This window comes from Neofelis nebulosa, chromosome 1 (assembly GCF_028018385.1).
Source record: "Neofelis nebulosa isolate mNeoNeb1 chromosome 1, mNeoNeb1.pri, whole genome shotgun sequence".
NCBI classification, from domain to species: domain Eukaryota; kingdom Metazoa; phylum Chordata; class Mammalia; order Carnivora; family Felidae; genus Neofelis; species Neofelis nebulosa.
Genome location: NC_080782.1, coordinates 136,243,994 through 136,265,885, shown reverse-complemented (window position 1 = coordinate 136,265,885; position 21,892 = coordinate 136,243,994). Strand labels below are relative to the sequence as shown.

Here is a 21,892-nt window from a genome sequence, read left to right as displayed (position 1 = left end):
AGAAATTTCTCGTGACCCGGTAGAAAAATCTTTGATTTCACCTTAGCAATTATAGGGAGGGAGAAAGTTCCTTCGGTTGGCCATCCAACGCCGAAGGTTGGCCATTCAGAGCGGCAGAGGGTTATTAATTTTCCCCGCCGGATGTCTAAACTCAAATTCTGTCCTCTGGTTCTAACATCCCTGAAGTTAGCAACGAGGAGAGAAAGGGGCGTGCTTTGAGATTGGCCCATCTGTATCCTGGAGGTGGAGGAAAGGATTAAAAAGAGAAACAGTAAAGTTATGAGGATTTCTGGCTGGGCCAGGCCAGGTCACCTGTGAAAGAGAAGGAGTTTAACACTTAAAGGTTATAGAATAGAGAACACAACACTTAACACAACACTTAGATCACTAGCGCGTTTCGGGTGTCTGCCACCCGAACAGAAAAATTCTGATGGGCCCAAAAAGGTGCCCCAGACGGGTGCCAGTGGACGTCTCTTACTGGACCCAACCGACTGCCCTATAGCGCGTCCGCCAGGGCTGTGTCAATCACCGATACAGATCCCGCGCGGGAGAGCCAGAAACGAACAAACAGAAACGGACAGAGCCAAAAACGAACAGACAACCAGAAACGGACAGAGCCGAAAACGAACAGACAAACATAAACAGACAGAGCCGGCTCACTTACCGATCAGTCTCAGGGACGACCTGTTGACTTGGGGTCTGGTGGGTTTGGGGGGATCCCAGACGAGCCCCCAGATGATATGCCCCAATTCGAGAGACCCCCCGAGAACAAACCACCAGAGTCCAGAGTCAAAGCCAAGCGGCAAAGGTTGTTTATTGCAGGTTCGAACCCGGTCCTCCGCGCACTCGTTGCCAGTGACGCTAAGAGGCCCCGAGCAAGGATCTTACAGCTTCTTTTATAGACAGGCACAAACAAGTTAGGGATTTTTTGAAGTTACAGAGCTGTTATTGGTTGACATTTAAATTTGAACCCTCAGCAGAACTGGATTGGTTCCCGCCTTTATTTCAAACCACAACCGGGCATGCCCTCACGCCCTGGCTGGTTTCGGGAATGGTGGGGGGGGGGGGGGGGGGGAGGTCTTTTCTTTGCAGTTGTGAGTACACCTGGTAATTTTTCTCTTAGTCTCTCAATACCAGATGGACTTTTTTTCACATATGCAAGATGTCGCTCCTGACTTTTCCACATGATGGCTGTCAGTTGTCAGCATGTAGCTTTCCCTTTTAGTTCAAATGGATTTATTTGTTCAAATTGGATTTCCCAGTTTTGGGTCCAAATGGATTTATTAGCATAGCACTTTTATCTGAGATCTGATTTTAATGCTATGTGTTTGATAATCTGTATGTGTTATGCCTCTGCTCTTCCATAATCCCCTGGAATTCAACAAGCATTTCCCCACTGCTTACTCTCTGCTGGGATTACAAGGTAAATGACATGTGCGCAGTGCCCTTAGGAGTCTGGGGAGAAGAGAGTGGGGTATGGGTGCACACACACAATTAATACCATGCGATAAAAATTCCACAGTGGTTATCAATTTCCCATGGGAACAGAGATGAAGGCAATTTGTTTTCCTTGAAGGGAGCTGAGGTAAGAGGTGATACTTGAAGTGAGGGTGAGGGGCAGGAAAGAATTTGGCCTCAGCAGAAGGTTGAAAATTATCCCAGGCATTAGGAAGGACAAGGAGAGGTTGCTTGAGAGTTCATAATCGCATTTTTGATCAGTATGTAAAGGTCTCCTGCGGCTAGCATGGTGGGGGCTGGGGGAACTAGGAAGAACACAGTGGGGAAGAGTTGGAGCCCCCATTTAGGATGCTCTTCTTCCTTTGTTCTCTTTCTTCACTTCCGGCTTTGGCTCTGCTATGGATTCTTTGGAACTTGAGGGAATTCATTCACCCTGGTCTTCACTTTTCTCCTATGTAAAAGAAAGAGGGCTGAATGACCTGATTTTTTAGATTCCTTCCAACCTGAAGAGTAAGAGTCTTTGAAGAAAAACTGCCCTACTTCTTTGCACTCTTCTGTAGCCTTTGTGTAAAGAATTCTATCAGAAGGAACAAACCAAGGAAAGCCTTTTGAATGTGAATAGAATCCTTGCTCTCTCCCTTGGTTTTGGCTTCTCTTATTTTTTGCTTTTCCTTCCCTAGGTAAACGTATCCCTGGTTAAGGCAGGATTGCCATTGGAACATACCTCAACCATTCTCTTACAAGTTTATAGATACTTATCAGCATTCATGTAGCATTCAGACATCCCTGCTTTGCCCTTTGGCAGCGGCTGACAGGGTCACAATGCCTTCTGGACCAGTCATAGTAGAAATACCTAATCAATAGGGCGTCTGGGTGGCTCAGTTGGTTAAGCATCCGACTTCAGCGCAGGTCAGGATCTCGCGGTTTATGGGTTCAAGCCCCACGTCGGGTTCTGTGCTAACAGCTCAGAGCCTGGAGCCTGCTTCAAATTCTGTGTGTGTGTCTCTCTCTCTCTGCCCCTCCCTGTTCATGCTCTGTCACACTCTCTCTCTCTCAAAAAGAAATAAACATTAAAAAAAATTTTTTTTTAAACCCTAATGAAGTTATTTAATGTCAAACCTGCAACACAAATGGAGACCAAACTTATTTTTTTTAATTAATATTTATTTAGGTAATTTCTACACTCAACATGGGGCTCAAACTTCGAACCCCTGAGATCTAGACTCCTATGCCCTTCCGACTGAGCCAGCCAGGTGCCCCTGGAGACCAAACTTCTTATCAGTCGAATTGGAAGCTTCTCAGCTATAGTTCAGGTCTGAAAATAGTCATCTACTTCACTTGAATACAGAGGACACTTTAAGGTTTAAAAAGCCCTTTTCCTCAGAAATGAAGTCAGGGATATTTGCTTGGCACTTCAATTTAATAATTATTAAAGCATTTTAAAGCATTTTATATTCTTTAAATATAAAGTACTTTAAATAAAATAAAATATAAATATATAAATAAATAATAAATAAATAAATAAAATAATTAATAAATAAATAAATAAAATAAAAATATAAAGTACTTTAAATATAAAGTACTTTTATTTACACCGGTAGTTGAATTTGACACACACAGACTGAGGGCTTGCTGTTATTAGGGATTGTACTATCTATTTTAAGAGTGAAACAACCAGTTATTTTACCACAATCGGTTTATTAGGGAACAGCAGAAGAATTGCAGTCTGGGACAAGCAAGTCCAGGAAAAGCCACAGGCAAGTCCAGAGAACAAAGGGGAGGAATGCTCTTTTACAGAGGAAAAGGGGGAGTTGGGAGGGGCTGTTAAAAACAAAAGGCCATTGGTGCAGACTGGGAATTTGAAGTGTAGTGGCTTCTTATTGGCTGATTGGTGACAGTCTCTCATTGGCTGAGCTCTTGCTAGGCAAGGAGAAGATCTTCCTCCTACTGGAGTCCTAAAGTAGGCTTCTTCTTTGGGGGACTGCAAAGCCTGTCTCTTTCTGCTGGCTGGGCTAAGTGGGGCAACTAGGGGTGCAGCTTCAGCTCCCCTCTTTCCAGGCCTCTGACTCCATTTTAGCTGAGGTTTCCTGTATTCATTTTCACAGTACTATTTTGTAAGAATATTAGGTTGTATTAGACATGGACCCTGCCCTCTAGAGCAGATGTCACTGTAATTTGAGCAATGTCTTAATATGATATTAAATATGAATTTCAGTCTATTGTGACAAATAATAAGTACAGGTCAGGGGCGCCTGGGTGGCTCAGTTGGTTGAGTGTCCAACTTTGGCTCAGGTCATGATCTCAAGGTTCACGAGTTCCAGCCCCGCCTCAGTCTCTGTGCTGACAGCTCAGAGCCTGGAGCCTGCTTTGGATTCTGTCTTCTCTCTCTGTCCCCTCCCCCGCTCATGTTCTGTCTCTCAAAAATAAAAAATAAAAAGGATATGTACAGGTTATTTTTTTTATTCTTCTTTTATATATAGAAAGAGCATGAGCTGGGGAGAGGGGCAGAGGGAGAGAGAGAGAGAATCTTTTTTAATGTTTATTTATTTTGAGGGAGAGAGAATCCCAAGCAGGCTTCACCTTGTCTGCGCTGAGCCAGACGCAGGGCTCGCTCTTACAACTATGAGATCATGACCTGAGCCCAAATCAAGGGTTGGATGCTCAACTAACTTAGCCACCCAGTTGCCCCTATACAGGCTATTTTTAGGAGAATAGTGTAGGAGAAAGTAGCCCAGTATAAGGACTGAATAACAACTTCCTGGCAGGAAATAGTGACACTTAGTGAAACCTAAGTTTAAAAGGAAAAATAGGAATCAGTGTGAAACAGCTAGGTGAGAGTTTTTTAGAAATGACCCCATTAGCAAGATTTAAGGTAGATTTGATGGAGAACAAAACTGGAAGCAGGGATTCACTGGCTGTGAAACAATCCAGATGACATTGTTTTAGTAGAAGTGGGGAAAGAATAGGTTTGAGAAATGTCAAATGGCTTAAAGTTGGAAGAGCCTGGTGATGAGTTGGATTGATGGAGGGAAGAAGCTAGAATGACTGGTAATTTCTCTCTCCAGGAAGGCTTTATAGATTGTGATGCCACTCATAAAGCCATGGGAGGTAGAAGAAAAAGGAGTTTGGGGATATTAAAGTGATGAATTTCCTTTTATAAGAGTTGAGTTTGGGATAAAAGTCTGTGCTGTAATAAGAAATGTATTTTGGGGGGCGCCTGGGTGGCTCAGTCGGTTAAGCGGCCGACTTTGGCTCAGGTCATGATCTCGCGGTCCGTGAGTTCGAGCCCCGCGTCGGGCTCTGTGCTGACAGCTCAGAGCCTGGAGCCTGTTTCAGATTCTGTGTCTCCCTCTCTCTGACCCTCCCCCATTCATGCTCTGTCTCTGTCTCAAAGATAAATAAACATTAAAAAAAAGAAAAAAAAAAGAAAATGTATTTTGGGGTGCCTGGGTGGTTCAGTCGGTTAAGCATCCGACTTCGGCTCAGGTCATGATCTCACAGTCTGTGAGTTCGAGTCCGACGTCCAGCTCTGTGCTGACAACTCAGAGCCTGGAGCCTGCTTCAGATTCTGTGTCTCCTTCTCTTTCTGCCCCTCCCCCGCTCATGCTCTGTCTCTGTCTCAAAAACAAACATTTTAAAAATATAAAAAAAAACAACAACAAAGAAATGTATTCTGTCTTTGCCCTTAATTCCTGGCACAGAGCTCCTAAAATTAGTATTTCCTGAGTGATGGTGGAGTATCTTTTGTTACTCAAAATAAGCCCCTTTTGATCACACCTGAGTTTATGCTAAAAACGTGTTTTAGGGTAAGGCCTTTAGATGGAGTGAGGGTGGGGCTGATCAACAAAATGGCCAAGTGAGAATAGGATAGGAGCTTACAACCCTACCCTTAGCCTCCTAGGAGGTGAAGGGGGTTTGAGATTAGGCACTGTAAAAACTCTTGAACAGGAGTTGGTGATCTTTCAGATTAGTATACCCATCGAGGTACTGAGGGATTTAACGCACCCAGTGAACACAGGGGAGCTGCACTTGCACCCATACCTTGCCTTAGGCATCGCTTTCATCTGATTGTTCCTGAATTGTTTTCTTGATAATAAACTCAGAAGTGAAGCATTTCCTTGAGTTCTGTAAGCCATTCTAGCAAATTATCGAACCCGATGAGGGGGTCATGAGAACCCCTAATTTACAGTCACTCGGCCTGGGGCTTAGAGCTGGCATCTTAAAGTGGGGGCAGTCTTCAGGACTGATCCCTTAACCTGTAGAGTGTATGCTAACTCCAGGTAATTTGTGTCCGGATTGGATTGTTGGATCCCCAGCTGGGGTCTGGAGAATCAGAGAATTGGTGGTGTTTGTCAGAAAACCCTAGAAGGTCAGAGCCAGGCGGCAGATTTGGGAACTGTCAGCATATAGGTGATAGTGAAAATCATGAGGGTGGACAGAATTTTCCATGGAAAGAAGAGTCCCAAAGAGAGAACCTAGGAATGATTTTATGTTGGAATGAAGGTCAGAAGAGGCCGCAAAGGGGCGCCTGGGTGGCGCAGTCGGTTAAGCGGCCGACTTCAGCCAGGTCACGATCTCGCGGTACGGTCCGTGAGTTCGAGCCCCGCGTCAGGCTCTGGGCTGATGGCTCGGAGCCTGGAGCCTGTTTCCGATTCTGTGTCTCCCTCTCTCTCTGCCCCTCCCCCGTTCATGCTCTGTCTCTCTCTGTCCCAAAAATAAATAAAAAACGTTGAAAAAAAAAAATTTTTAAAAAAAAAGAAGAGGCCGCAAAGGTGATGGAGAGTCAATGGCACAGCAGAAAACAAAACAATAATAAAATGAAACAAAATGGAATCGAGTCATGAAAAAACAATCCAAGGACTGAGACTCTCAAGAGGTAGCAGGGGCAGGCACTACCAAGAGCAGCATTAAGAGAACTCCTGAAGGGCCCGTGGCACTTAGCAATACAGAGATCACCAGCGAACTCTGCCAGAGAAATTTTAGTGGAGCATTGGAAATGGAGGCCGGACTGTAGTGAATTGGGTTAATGAGAAATGAAGAGGGAGACACAGCACGGATAGGCTGTAGCTTCAAGAGACTCCCCTGAGAATTGAAGGAAAGGGAGGGAGGAAACTAGAGGAAGTGAGGTCAAAGGAAGATTTTGATTGGGGGTTCTAAATGAGAGAGCTTTGTGAGACTGTACATAAACTCTGAGCAAGCCAGCAGGGAGGGGAAAGATGACGTACCACAGAGACGGACTACGCGATGGCACAAGCCCAGCGGTGTGGGAGAATGGGCTTGCACATCAGTATGAGGGAGCCCTTGTCTTCGGAAACTGGAGAAATACACGGACGCGACAGATGCACACCACACACCGTGGTGGGTCAGGGGAACACACGGGGCTACGTTCCTCTGAATGCTTCCAGATTTCAGTTTTCTTAGCTGAGTTGTGACATGGCCGCTTTCATCCAGAGGGATGAGTTGTGTTTGGCTTGGGCCTTGGAACAGGACGGGAGGGATGTCCACGGGCTGCTGAGTGTCCAGTGACAGCAGCACCAGTCCACAATAAGGGCTCATTTCCGCCCTTCCACAGTGGTCACCACCCAAGAATTAGGAGGTTAAAAGGACTGGTTTTGAGCCCATCTTGGGATGTTGATGCTGGCAGAAGGTCTGGCATGGCTAGAAAGGCAATCAGACATGGAGGTGGTCTGAGCCGCTTCAGGAGATAAGCCAGAAGGGATTGATCAGCCAGGGAGAACATAGACTATCAAAGACAGTTATCTGTGTCTGAGGCTGAAAAGTATGTATGGCAGGACTGGTGAGGGTTGAGAACGGGAATGGCAGAAGACTTCAGGCAGACAGCAGGAGAGAGGATTTCTGTAGGGAGCCGTCTGAGCAGTCAGTGATCTAATGCAGTTAGTGCCAAGTGGTTGGATGCCGTTCACGTGGACACTCAAGGAGCCAGGTTTCGAAGTTCTCAAGAAAGGGAAGTGGTCCTTCTCTTGGAGGATGAAGGCAATAAGGACCATGAGAGGCAGCTGTCAAGACTAACCCCCGGGAGGTTGGACTTCCTGTATGCTGAGTATAGGTGAAAACTGATGTCCCTTTTTAACCTCAAACAGAAACAGAGAGTAGTCAATAGATTGATCATCAGGAAATATTTTAAAATCCATTGCCTTTCACATCGACAGGAACAAATTTAGAAAACAAATTGGAGGAAAATGTACAGATAAGCAACAAGAAATATGAAGGAGCCAGAAAAAAAGTTTAAGAGGAGTTAAAACAGTACACCTACAATAGAAGACAACTTAATGGAGAGGTTTACCTCTTTGAAAGGAAAGGAAAACTTAACATTATAAGGATTGTCATGTTCCTTAAATTTTAAGTTCAAACAGAATTTGAGCGACTCTCTCCCAACAGTAGAGAATGATTCTAAAATCCCTCTGAAAGAATAAGCATTTAACAAAGTCTGGACTGTGGTGCCTGGGTGGCTCAGTCAGTTAAGCATCCAACTTTTTTTTTTTTTTTAATTTTTTTAAAAGTGTTTGATTTATTTTTGAAAGAGAGAGATGGGGGAGTGGGCAGGGACAGAAGATTCAAAGCAGGCTGTGTGCTGAGAGGAGGAAGCCCAGTGCAGGGCTTGAACTCACGAACTGGAAGATCACGATCTGAGCCAAAGTCGGACACTCAACCAAGCAAGCCACCCAGGCGCCCCAAGCATCTAACTCTTAATCTCAGCTTAGGTTTTGATCTTGGGGTTGTGTGTTCAACCCACACACTGGGCTCCTTGCTGGGTGTGAAGCCTACTTAAAAAAAAAAAAAGAAAAGAATGTCCAAATAAACCTAAATAATACACTTGTGGCTTGTTGTGTTGGATTCTCATGTTGTAAGTTTTAACTTGAGCACATCAAACCCTGTTAACTCTTAACCTCATTGCCAACTACCTTCTTTAACTGAATATTTACAGTACTCTTAATTTTGAAACAAACTCAGTCAAAACTATCTAAAATGTGTTTTCCAGGGGTGCCTGGGTGGCTCAGTCGGTTAAGCATACGACTTCAGCTCAGGTCATGATCTCACAGTTCATGACTTCGAGCCCCATGTCAGGTTCTGTGCCGTCAGCTCAGAGCTTGGAGCCTGCTTGAGAGTGTGTGTCTCCTTCTCTCTCTGCCCCTCCCCTACTCGTGCTTGCTCTCGCTCTCTCTCTCTCTCAAAAATAAACATTAAAAACAATTAAAATAATAATAAATGTACTTTCCAAGGTGTATTCACATTTATGCATTATAAAACTTAGAAATTTTCCTGTGCGCCTTGTGCTAAAAATTCCTCCCTAATCATTTACTTGAAATTCGCTCTTGTTTAAGACATTGAGCATAACTAGTGTCTTGAAATCCAACCTTATCCCTATGCTTCCTTCTCTTTTTAATGTTTACTTATTTTTGAGAGAGACAGCAAGAGACAGAGTGCAAGCAGGGGAGGGGCAGAGAGAGAGAGAGAGGGAGACACAGAATCTGAAGCAGGCTCCAGGCTCTGAGCTATCAACACAGAGCCCGATGCAGGGCTCAAACCCATGAACCATGAGATCATGACCTGAGCCGAGGTCAGACACCCAACCGACTGAACCACCCAGGAGCCCGTTGTCTTTTTCAAAGAAGTTTCAAACACATTAACATCTGTGATTATGAGAGGCTACCTGTAGTAACCTTGACAATGATAGATCATAGCAAAAAATAAAACAAAAATCACGAGTAATTGTGTCTCCCAAAGAAAATTCAAACCATGGTTGGTGTTTAGACTCTGGATAGTGCATTTAACTAATACAGGAACTTCATTCCTGAGGTAGCATAACATATTCATCATCAATGGGGATTATTTTTCAGAAGTACTAGTTTATGCTGATAAATTGACCCCTCTTTCCCATCTCACACTATAAGATCGCTGGGTGAAAGAAACAAAAGTAATCCATTTGCTTCTCGCTTGGCCTAGTAATCTTTGGCTTGGCTTATATTCACGTCAGTAGTTCTAAGATTTTAGCGGGCATAAGACCTAAGTCTTGGGGCACCTGATTGGCTCAGTTGGAAGAGCATGCATCTCCTGATCTGGGTTTGTGAGTTCAAGCCCCACATTGAGTGTAGAGATTACTTTAAAAATCCTTTAAAAAAAAAAAAAAAAAAAAAAAAAAGACAAGTCTTAAAAGGATGTGAAGTAGGGTTAAGAACATTCAGTGTTGGGGCACCTGGGTGGCTCATTCAGTTGCGCGTTGACTTTGGGTCAGGTCACGATCTCGAGGTTCGTGAGTTTGAGCCCTGCCTCGGGCTCTTTGCTAACAGCCTCGCTCCCCTACCCCCACCCCCACTCCTTGCACGCGTACACGCGCTCTCGCTCTCTCTCTCTCTCTCTCTCTCTCTCTCAAATAAATAAACATTTAAAAAAAGGGGTACTGGGTGGCTCAGTTTGCTGAGCGTCTGACTTCAACTCAGGTCATGATCTTGTGATTCATGAGTTAGAGCCCCTCATCAGGCTCTGTGCTGACAGCTCAGAGCCTGGAGCCTGCTTCAGATTGTGTCTCCCTGTCTCTCTGCCCCTACCCCACTCATGCTCTGGCTCTCTCTGTCTCCCAAAAAATGAATGAACTCAAAAAAAAAAATAATTCAGTTTTACAACTCCCCAGCATCTCCCAGGTGGTTCTAACATAGAAGGTGCTTACACCCCACTTTGGGAACCACTAATTTATGGAGTTCGCAGACAGATTTTACTAGAAACCATATGGCTCAAGCACCCCTAAAATGACCTGTCACAGAAGAAAGGAGAGTCCTTCAGCCTTATTTGTATTCTGTATTCTGGTTTTGCTAAATATTGTTTCATTCTGAGCATTCTAGTCTTAGGCCAGGCTCCCATTAGTTAGTAAGAAAGTCGGGCCCTCCCGGCAAAAGCTTGAGGCCACATAGCCTGCTCACACCCTTTCACATCTTTCTCCTCTATCTCCAGAGATAGCCTTTATCTGGTCACCTGCTGCTGTGCCTCTGTAAAACCAGCTTTCTCTGAGCCGTTGGTGGGAAGATGCCACCAGAGACTTCACGTGTTGGTGGTATTATGTTCGAAACAGTAAAAGAGAGAGATGCCTTCCTCTCCCCTCCCCAATTCAGTCCTACCTTGTCAGAGATTACTCTAAAGAAGTATAGGGGGGCATAATGGAGTGGGGCTGGAAGAGCAAGCAGGGATGGTGGTGAGGGGATTCAGGGATACAGCAAAAGATGGGCCCTTTGCATTGTCTCTCATGATTGAACCAACTACACCATGCAGGTAGCTAGCTGCCTTTAAAACAAGCTTGCCTTCAGCTGAGAACAGACATCTCCTTAGCACTCTCTGTAAGGTAACCTGACAGTCTGTTATATGAGGCTGTTGAAGGAGAGGGTAGAAATTATTGTTACATAAAAGCTCTTTTTTCATGAGCAGGATTCTAGAGGTTTTTGTTATAAGAATGGGCAGGAACTTCTCGCAAAGGGCGAGGGGGGCAGTTATCATTTGTGGCATATACTTATGCTTGACAGTGTCTGAGAATCTAATACTTTAGGGAGATAGCGGATCTTTGCACCTAGAATGCCATATTTTGTTTCAAACCCACATGCTTTTCACTTTCCATCACTTTACTGTGCCCAGGAGGGCTGACCTAACCCTGCAAATTCTCAGAAGCCAGTGAGCACATCTGTGGGAAAGCCCAGACAACCTCGAATACCAGCACAGCCCAAGGCCTCACTGACAAATGGTACTGATGGGCCAGAGGAAATGGGTGGTTGTGCTATCACACCACCACGTGTGTCTGCCACGCGTAAGGTTTCTCTCAAGAATATCCCTTGGGTATTGAAAGGCAAGAGTTGGGAGGGGGTACAGAGGAGCAGGTGCTACATGAGTTGCAGGTGAGATACGTGTGTGGCACTACCATCCCACCTACCGTCATGGCAGCTCATCCCGTTAGATCCGTTCTGTTCACAACGGCAACCAGCTTCTTGTTGACCCATGTAACTGCAAATCTCTCTTCCTTCGTCCCCAAGAAGACCTCATTCGGCCCAGGTGTTGAGATTTGGTTCTCTTTCTGTTTCTTCTCCCCATTGTAGCCAAAGCAGCTAGGCCCCCAAGAGAAGACACTGCAGCACTTGGAGATATCAAAGGGTTACCTCCAGTTGCCAAGCTGGTGCCGGCCATGTGGACTAGTGCAGGGAACATGAACCTTCCCAAGTCCCATACTAGATACTCCCGATATCCAGCACGTGCCTAGAGATGATTTCGTCCACTCAAAGCCTAAGTACTGGAGAGGGGGAAAATAATTTTCCCTCTACTCTCCCAAGTTCTTAGCCAAGACTCCTATAATAAAAGGCAGATTAACAAGAGAGGAATGTTATTAACATGTTGACCTTATGTGTATGTGGGAGATAGCCAGGAAAAAGTGAGTAACTCAGAGAGGTGGCTTTAGAATTCGGTATGAAATACCATCCTTATAGGGAAAGGGGAGGGAAGAGATGGGCCTCTCAGGGGACACTTAATGATTTTTAGGAAAGAAGAAGAATAGGCAGGAGGTATGATAATTTATGACAGTTTGTCTGGGTGGGTGTGGTGTGAGCTTCTAGTCTGCTCTTTTGTGATGAGTCAATCCTTCATAGTTGATGCAACTCTCCTGAGTTCCTTCTGGAGGATCCATCTTTAGGTGGGGAAAGGGAGTTCAGAGTAAGCCTCTCCATGCACCTGTTCTCCTTCAAATGCCTACAGCTTAAAATAGTCCACATACCGAAGCAGCATCTTTTGGGATGGCACGTCCTGCTACTCGTCCGTAATAGTATATGATGCTAATACCTTCCCTGAACAAGAGCTAGATTTCACATATTTTCTAAATCAGTTATTATTGTTAATCTTTTTGGGGTTTGGTATCGGTATTGTGTTTATCCTTTTTTCCTTTCTTTTTTTTTTTTTTTAATTTTTTTTTAACGTTTATTTATTTTGAGACAGAGAGAGACAGAGCACGAACGGGGGAGGGTCAGAGAGAGAGGGAGACACAGAATCTGAAACAGGCTCCAGGCTCTGAGCAGTTAGCACAGAGCCCAATGCGGGGCTCGAACTCACATACCGTGAGATCGTGACCTGAGCCGAAGTCGGACGCTTAACCGACTGAGCCACCCAGGCGCCCCTATCCTTTTTTTTTAATTCAACATCTAGCCTCCTACTGCACTAGTTACCGATGCAGTGATAATATGGGGATTTGCTTCAAAATGAATGGGAGTTGGGAGGAGAGGGTGGGATACAGATGAACTGCGATTGGCCAATAGTAGATGATTCTTTTGTCTACTTTGTATATATCATAAAACTTTTCTAATAAGTAGTTGGAAATTTTTTCTAGTAATTTATGAAAATGAGTGGGAGGTTTTAATTACCCAGTCAGTTATGATGTAAGTTAAATATTAATCCCCAAAAGTAGGCCGGCCTGAGTTTTTCCAATGAGATCTATGATCTTCAAACGCTGTCACTATTCTTTTTATAAACATCACCTACCTCCATTGGTCAAATAAAAAGTGCACGCACTACCCTAACTCCCTTACCCCAAATTTTTTAAAATGGGGGAAAAAAAAGAATTTCTAAATTCCAGTGTGGTATGACAGAGAGCAGCTCTGGAACAGAGGCCGTGGGAGCAAGGACCTGGTGTGGGGGAGGCGAGAAAGCCAGGCTGTCATTAAGACGCTGAAATATCATAACATCCCTTATGAAGGTGCCACTCCCAGAAACCATGCATTGGGCTGCTCTTAGGAAGCCACAAGATGATGGAATAGATTACTCTCCTTGAGCCTTATCCATTTCAGAGGTGTAAAACGAAGGAAGGCAATCCTGTTTTCTTCCAGCTTCTGGGAATCTGCACTATCTAAGCATTGCCCTTTAGACTCTTAAAAAAACAAAACCAACTAAGGTGTGATGGCTCCTCCCAGCAGCAGTGATGAGCTCATATGGGCTTAGTAAAGCTCTACCTTTCACCCAGTTTCCTGGGAAGAAACCATAAAGCTTCCTCAATGGAAATGTTCCTTCTTGACCCACAGTATTTGCTGTATCATTTTGTGAGATCTTTGCCTGGAAGAATTAGAAGGGCAGGCCACTGCCTCACAAAAACTACCCCTGGCCAGTTTCATCTAAGTCTGCCACAAGGATATCCAACCCAGTAGGAAACTTCTCTGGTCTTTCTCACGCCAGGCTTTGTAAGTCCAGGAATCCCAAGTGAAGGACATCCCTTCATGTTGCTATTTTTGCTGTCTGGTGTAGCCACAAAGGGCTCTGGACTAGAAATCAGAATGCCTGGCATCTGGTTCTGATTTGATGAACCTAAGTAGAAATGAGTGGAGCACTTTCCCCCTAGAGTCACAGAGACCCTGGATCCTGCCCTCCAGAGGCTTATGGTAGCCTTTCATAATTTTAAAGCAAACCTCACATTAATGCATGTAGTTGCCATGGAAGTCATACCTTACAGGGTACTGGGAAGGAGCATTTTCATGGGGCGCCTGGGTGGCTCAGTGGGTTAAATGTTAGATTCTTGATTTTGGCTCTGGTCATGATCTCATGGTTCATGAGATGAAACCACACATCAGGCTCTGCGCTGTCAGCACAGAACTTGCTTGAGGTTCTCTCTCTCTCTCTCTCTCTCTCTCTCTCTCTCTCTCTCTCTGTCTCTCCTCTCTCTCCCTCTCTGGCCCTCCCCCTCTCAAAAATAAATAAATTAATTTAAAAAATAAATAAATTTTAAGAAGCAACACTTCTTAAAAATGAAAATTAAAAAATGAAAGGAGCCTAAGGGGCACCTGGGTGGCTCAGTTGAGCCATCCAACTCTTGATTTCGGCTCAGGTCATGATCTCCCAATTCATGGATTCAAGCCCCGCGCTGGGCTCTGTGCTGACAGTGTGGAGCCTGCTTGGGATTCTCTCTCTCTCTCTCTCTCTCTCTCTCTCTCTCTCTCTCTCTCTCTCTCTCTCTCTCTCTCAAAATAAATAAACTTTAAAAAAAAGTTTTAAAAAGGAGACTCAGTCCTCAGGGCACACAGGGACTGGGAAGCTTCCATATAGGACAAAGTCCAGCCAGAGCTAAATCTTGGAAGATAATCAGTGCTTGCCAGGGACCAGGAAAGACAGAAGGATGGCTTAAGCAGTACAAGTGCACGACTGGGGGGCAATATGACAGAAGGTTAAAAGCCAAGGAGGGAGGTTCCAAATTGCAGAGGGTCTCCTTAATTCATCCTTAGCAGCATCCTCTAGACAGTGGAGAACTGGAAATGTTTTCGATGGAGTAGTGGTGGGGAGATGATATGAGTATTGTATCATGTTTTGGTTTTTCCAAGATCACAGGGTAAGGTGTGAGATGGAGGGAGTGTCTCTCATAGCTCAGATGAAGTAGGGAAATACAGTAGCCCAGGCAGGAGACATTGAGGACCCCGGCAAAGCCAGCAGCACTGGGAAAGGACAGGAGGGGACATGACTGAAAAATATTAAGCAGATAAATTCCACAGGTCTTCGTGTCTAAATGGGTTTAGTGGGAAACAGATAGTGTATGGGACTAACAGCTCTCAGATTATTATGTAGTCCCTCAGTGCTCTTACTTAGTTTGCTTATTTATGAGATATGGATAATACCTGTCTTACACACTCACCTCGTGAAGTCATCATGAGGCGTGGTATGGTGTCACGCTGTGGGTGTGAATGCTCTTTGAGAACAGCGATGCCAGTTTAAAGTCATCTGGAAAATCCAATACGAATGGGTGGCAAGGGAGAAGGAAGAGGCAGACAACAGATGTTTGGCAAACATTTTCAGCGCAGGTAGAGAAAATGCATATTTGTGGTGGGAGAAATTAAGGACAGGAAGTAAGGCTGTCAGATGTAAGACTTAATAAAATCTATTTAAACTTCTTATTTTCTTGAAATAATTTTCATGTATAAATTACACTAATTCTAACTCTTCCATCCTGTGCAAGTTAGTTATCTTTAAAATACTGGGATAAACACTTCTTTTCACCAGCAGTGAGGAGTCACTATAATTATTACCTATTTTGATACATGAAATAACAATTATGTTATATAATTTATATGATATATCATGTTAGTAGCAATATTATATGTGCTATATTATTATTTATATCATATGATATATTATATAAATATCAAATATTTCTCTAACACTAATAAGTAAAAAACACGGCGATAGATTCCAGCGGGAAAAAAAAACAGGTAAGAGACAGTTCACGGCTTTACTTTCATAAGCAAGTCACATGAATACTTTTGAGTCTTACAACTTGAAACTACCAAAAATGTACACTTTGTAAATTTATTTGCCTTTGGGTAGCATGAAATGTTCTTTGCTTAAGTAAGTACCTAGTTTGGAAGTGTTTTGGTTAAACCAAAGCTTCTTATAGAAAACTGTTTTCTCTAATGGCTGGGTATTGCATTTTTTAAAAGTGACAGTACCTTTCTTATCTGGTAGTTGAGTCCTCTTAATTTTCATTGGGAAAAAAAAATCCTGATTTTTGGAAATAGAAAGTGTTTAAACAACGAGAATTTTCATGTGCACTCATGACGTCTAAAGGGTCTGTGCCCATTTTGATCACTGGGGGTGATGTGGCAGGAAGTCTGAAAGCTGACTTTTCTGGAAATTCCTGTACAGCACAGCTCAGTGAACATCCTGAGCTGTCCTCACACACATGCAATTCTGAACCGTGAGAGCAGAGTACAGAAGACAGAGGAAGTAGTTCAAGTGGGGGGAAAACAAAGGAGAGACAGTTTTCCGGAGCGCTCTCTGGTGCTATTTTGGACTCTTGTGGCAACTTTTAACTCCGCTGCGATGCCCACGTATCTGGGTTTTTCAGCTCGCTGGCTTTTGATCTGCCCCTGCGCGCGCGCGTGCGCGCGCGCGCGCACACACACACACACACACACACACACACACACACACACACCGCTACATAGAACAGAAAGAGTTCCAGGAAATGAAGGGTGTAAGAGGAAAGAAAGCACTTTAGTCCTCACAGATGACAGCCACTGGGGCCAGAGGCGGTTCGGATCTCTGGTGCTTCCAGTCCAAATGTCTCTTCCAACAGCTGAGGGCCAAAGCAGCCCAGCCTGTCTCCACGGACACAGGTGGGGGTGCGGGGAGGGCCTCGAAACAAAAACACACATTTCTCTCTTCAAGCCAGCATCCAGTGGCTCTGGTTTGTTTTTTTAAACCTTTAAATGTTACTGTGCTATTAATAGGTAAACTATCCCCTTCTGGTTAAGTACGTGTGTTTCTGGCATGATACGTTCCCTCTCTTTCCCGATTAAAAGTTACTATCACGTATGGTACCAAGAGAAAGGAAACTTAATTCAGGAGGCATTATTAACATAGAGACAGGTTCTGCCCGAGTACTGGACTAGTGACGACCTGCTTTGGGGATTTGTAGCTTTTCCCCTTTCTCTCCTAACATCTGGCCCTCTTCCTTCTCTTTCCTGGAAGACAAGCTATAAATCCAGGCCCCCTCCCCTTCCTTTCTTCCAGTACCCATCGATCAGAGAACAGACCGTAATTTTCTCAAGAGTATCATTTTAAGAAAGCTCTGCCTCATTTCAGGGCAGGACGCCCTGTTGCTTTCTCATAAACTTGAGTCTCCTCTGCTCAGTGACACCCTCACCCCTTCATCCGTCAGTACCATGCCTCAGCCGCTTGATTTTTATGATTCTACCCACCTCTCAGGTTCGTACACTACAGACTTTCTCTTTGGCACTCGTGGTATACATTTAATTGTTCCTTTTGCTTTGTATTCTGTCATTTTTTATGACTTGGGCCTGAAACCCTTATCCTTCCAATTTTGTACTACCTTTTGGTCCTCTTTTCCTTTAAAATGAAATTCCTGGGGTGCCTGGCTGGCGTAGTCCGGTAAACGTCCGACTCTTGATCTTGGCTCAGGTCATGATCTCACGGTTCGTGAGTTTGAGCCCCACACCAGGCTCTGAGCTGGCAACGCAGAGTCTGCTTGGGATTCTGTCTCTCATTCTCTCTGTCTGTCCCCCTCTTGGGCTCTCTCTCTCTCCCTCTGGAAATAAATAAATAAACTTAAAAGAAATTTTTAAAATGAGGTTCCAAATTCTGTGAAGGAACCCTACTGAATTCTGACACCTCCAAAATGGAGGCATTAACATTTACATTTTGGGTTTTAAGGGGGTTGATATGACAGTGAGTTTGGTTTTTTATGTGTGCTGTCTTCCTTTCAAATGTAAATCTATTGAGACAGAGACAGTCCTTAAATGTTTGTCCTTCCCTTCTTCCTTATCATGTTCAGGATGTGGTAGTTTCAAAAACTAAGCACGTGGCTATTTATCTTTTTTTTTTAATTATTTAATTTAACTTATTTTTTAATTTACATCTAAGTTAGTTAGCATATAGTGCAACAATGATTTCAGGAGTAGATTCCTTAGTGCCCCTTACCCATTTAGCCCATCCCCCCTCCCACAGCCCCTCCAGTAACCCTCTGTTTGTTTGTTCTCCATATTTAAGAGTCTCTTCTGTTTTTGTCCCTCTCCCTGTTTTTATATTATTTTTGCTTCCCTTCCCTTATATTCATCTGTTTTGTACCTTATATTCCTCATATGAGTGAAGTCATAGGATATTTGTCTTTCTCTGACTAATTTCACTTAGCATAATACCCCCTAGTTCCATCCACGTAGCTGCAAATGGCAAGGTTTCATTCTTTTTTATTTCCGAGTAATACTCCATTGTATAGATATACCACATCTTCTTTATCCATTCATCCGTTGATGGACATTTGGGCTCTTTCCCTATTTTGGCTATTGTTGATAGCGCTGACATAAACATTGGGGTGCGTGTGTCACTTCGAAACGGCATCCCTGTATCCCTTGGATAAATACCTAGTAGTGCAATTGCTGGGTTGTAGGGTAGTTCTGTTTTTAATTTTTTGAGGACCCTCCATACTGTTTTCCAGAGTGGCTGCACCAGTTTGCCTTCCCACCAGCAATACAAAGAGATCCTCTTTCTCCGCATCCTCGCCAACATCTGTTGTTGCCTGAGTTGTTGATGTGAGCCATTCTGACAGGTGTGAGGTGGTATCTCATGGTGGTTCTGATTTGTATTTCCCTGATGATGAGTGATGTGAAGCATTTTTTCAGGTATCGGTTTACAATCTGGATGTCTTCTTTGGAGAAGTGTCTATTCATGTCTTCTGCCCATTTCTTCACTGGATTATTTGTTTTTTGGGTGTTGAGTTTGATAAGTTCTTTATAGATTTTGGATACTAACCCTTTATCTGATAATCATTTGCCAATATCTTCTCCTATTCTGTTGGTTGCCTTTTAGTTTTGCTGATTGTTTCCTTCGCTGTGCAGAAACTTTTTATTTTGATGAGGTCCCAATAGTTCATTTTTGCTTTTGTTTCCCTTGCCTCCAGAGATGTGTTGAGTAAGAAGTTGCTGTGGCCAAGATCAAAGAGGTTTTTGCCTGCTTTCTCCTTAGGATTTTTATGGCTTCCTGTCTTACATTTAGGCCTTTCATCCATTTTGAATTTATTTTTGTGTATGGTGTAAGAAAGTGGTCCAGGTTCATTTTTCTGCATATCGCTGTCCAGTTTGCCCAGCACCACTTGCTGAAGATACTGTCTTTATTCCACTGGATATTCTTTCCTGGTTTGTCAAAGATTAGTTGGCCATACGTTTGTGGGTCCATTTCTGGTTCTGTATTCTGTTCCACTGATCTCTCTGTTTTTGTTCCACTACCATATTATTGTCTTGATGATTACAGCTTTGTGATACAGCTTAAAGTCTGGGATTAGGATGCCTCCTGTTTTGGTTTTCTTTTTCAGGATTTCTTTGGCTATTCAGGGTCTTTTCTGGTTCCATACAAATTTTAGGATTGTTTGTTCTAGCTCTGTGAAGAATGCTGGTGTTGTTTTGATAGGTATTGCATTGAATATGTAGATTGCTATGGGTAGTATTAACATGTTAACAATATTTGTTCGTCCTATCCAGGAACATGGAATCTTTTTCCATTTTTTGTGTGTGTCTCCTTCAATTTCTTTCATAAGATTTCTATAGTTTTCAGTGTATAGATTTTTCACTTCTTTGGTTAGATTTATCCCTAGTTATTTTATGGGTTTTGGTGCAATTGTAAATGGGATCGATTCCTTGATTTCTCTTTCTGTTGCTTCATTGTTGGTGTACAGGAATGCAACCGATTTCCGTGCATTGATTTTATATCTGCCACTTTGCTGAATTCATAGATCAATTCTAGCAGTTTTTTGGTGGAATCTTTTGGGTTTTCCATATAGAGTATCATGTCATCTGCAAAGAGTGAAAGTTTGACCTCTTCCTGGCCGATTTGGATGCCTTTTATTTCTTTGTGTTGTCTGATTGCTGAGGCTAAGACTTCCAATACTATGTTGAATAACATTGGCCAGAGTGGACACCATTGTCTTGTTCCTGACCTTAGGGGGGAAGGTCTCAGTTTTTCTCCATTGCGGATAATATTAATGGTGGGTCTTTTGTATATGGCTTTTATGATCTCAAGGTATGCTCCTTCTATCCCTACTTTCTTGAGGGTTTTTAACAAGAAAGGATGCTGTATTTTGTCATATGCTTTCTCTGCATCTATTTAGAGGATCATGTGGTTCTTGTCCTTTATTTTATTGATGTGATGAATCACATTGATTGTTTTGTGGATATTGAAACAGCTGTGGCTATTTACCTTGGATACAAGATCTTTTTTGGTTTAGAGGTGTTTAAAAATCATGGCCCTCTGCAAAGCTCATTGAAAGAACTTCTTAATTATCCTTAAATTCTAGCATTCCTACTCTGGACGATAGGCACATTTATGAACTTGAACAGTTACACGTCCAGCTCATGTAAACAGCCTTGCTTTGATCATTCAGAATTGCCTTTAGTTGCATATGGCTATTTTGATTTATCACATGGCATATTCTTTTTCTCTCTTGCCTCCTGTATATGTATTCCTAATGATCCAGCTGCTCTCCAAAATCTAAGTTTTAATTTATAGTTATTTCTAAAGTACCTGAGGTACTTTCTGATCTTAATATTTTTGATATTTTGAATATTTCCCATAATAGCTAAAAATTTGTTAATACTGTACTTTCACTATTGTTTTTCTGGGTTTCATGCCCTATTTTTTTTTATTGTTTATTTTTTTATTTGGGGGTGGGGAGTACAGAGAGAGAGAGAGAATCCCAAGGAGGCTCTGCACTGTCAGGGCTCCATCCCACAAACTGAGATCATGACCTGACCCAAAATCAAAAGTCAGATGCTTAACCAACTGAGCCACCCAGTGTACCCTATTCTTTTATATTCTGTCTTTCTGTTTTGGTAAGTTTTTCGTTCTGCTTTTAAAAGTTAGCTCTTTCCCCAAACACATCCTTCAGGCCAAAGCTTTAATAAATGTCCTCTAATATATCTTAGGTACATGAAAGGGGCGTATTCTGACACTTAGCAATTGCTGGTGTTTAAGTTTAAAGTCCTTGGCCCTGAGAAAATTATATTTTGTTTAAAGGAGCTGTATGAAACATATTTTTAGAAATTTTGTTAGCACGAAGCAATGCAGCATACAAAATACTGTTTACATGCTGAGGGTGTAAATAATAAAAGCGAACTATCAACAGCATCAATCTACCTTTCCTGGAAATTGGAAAAGTCAATTGCTGCCTCCTTGATATATTCTCTTGTCATTTTCTTTTGTTGTTTTCCATTTGTGCTTGGCCTCAAAATACCACTACAGAGGGGTGCCTGGGTGGCTCAGTCAGGTAAGCGTACGACTTCATCTCAGGTCATGATCTCGTGGTTCGTGGGTTCGAACCCCTCATCGGGCTCTGTGCTGACTGCTCAAAGCCTAGAGCCTACTTCAGATTCCGTGTCCCTTGCTCTCTGCCCCTCCCCCACTCACGCTCTGTCTCTCTCTCTCTCTCTCTCTCTCAAAATAAATAAACATTAAAAAAAATTTTTTTAAATACCACTACTGATAAGTTACTTATTTGATTATGATTCTGCTCACAATCATGGTTTCTTCCAACAATGAAGACAGTCTGTTTGAGGTGCCATAGGGTTTAAATTATCACTCACCTAACTAATGATCATTTACACACAATGCTGGTTCAGTGAAAGGGAGAGTGAAAAGACCACCTTTTTCTCCCCTCTCCCATCTTCCCCATTGTCCTCTTCCAGTACAAGCTGTAAATCACACCTGGGAAGGAGATGACCGTGTAGGTTGAGAGAGAACGTAAGCCCAAGCCCTTTTTAAAATGCTGATTGTCGTCCTGTACTGTAAATATACTCAAAGTTGTGCAGTCAGCAAGTATTAATCACACAGTTTCTTATATCCAGACATCGGAAGGGAACAGGTGGAGGCCAGTATCAGAAAGGTATGTGATTTGCCATGCCCTGGACATGGA

At 43.2% G+C, this 21,892-nt stretch overlaps 1 protein-coding gene across 3 annotated transcripts in view; it reads left to right on the top strand.

Annotated features, from left to right (window-relative positions):
• The window catches only part of GRAMD2B (GRAM domain containing 2B), a 140,936-nt gene that overhangs the window by 75,483 nt on the left and 43,561 nt on the right, over positions 1-21,892 (top strand). The gene's annotated exons all lie outside the window — the stretch shown is intronic.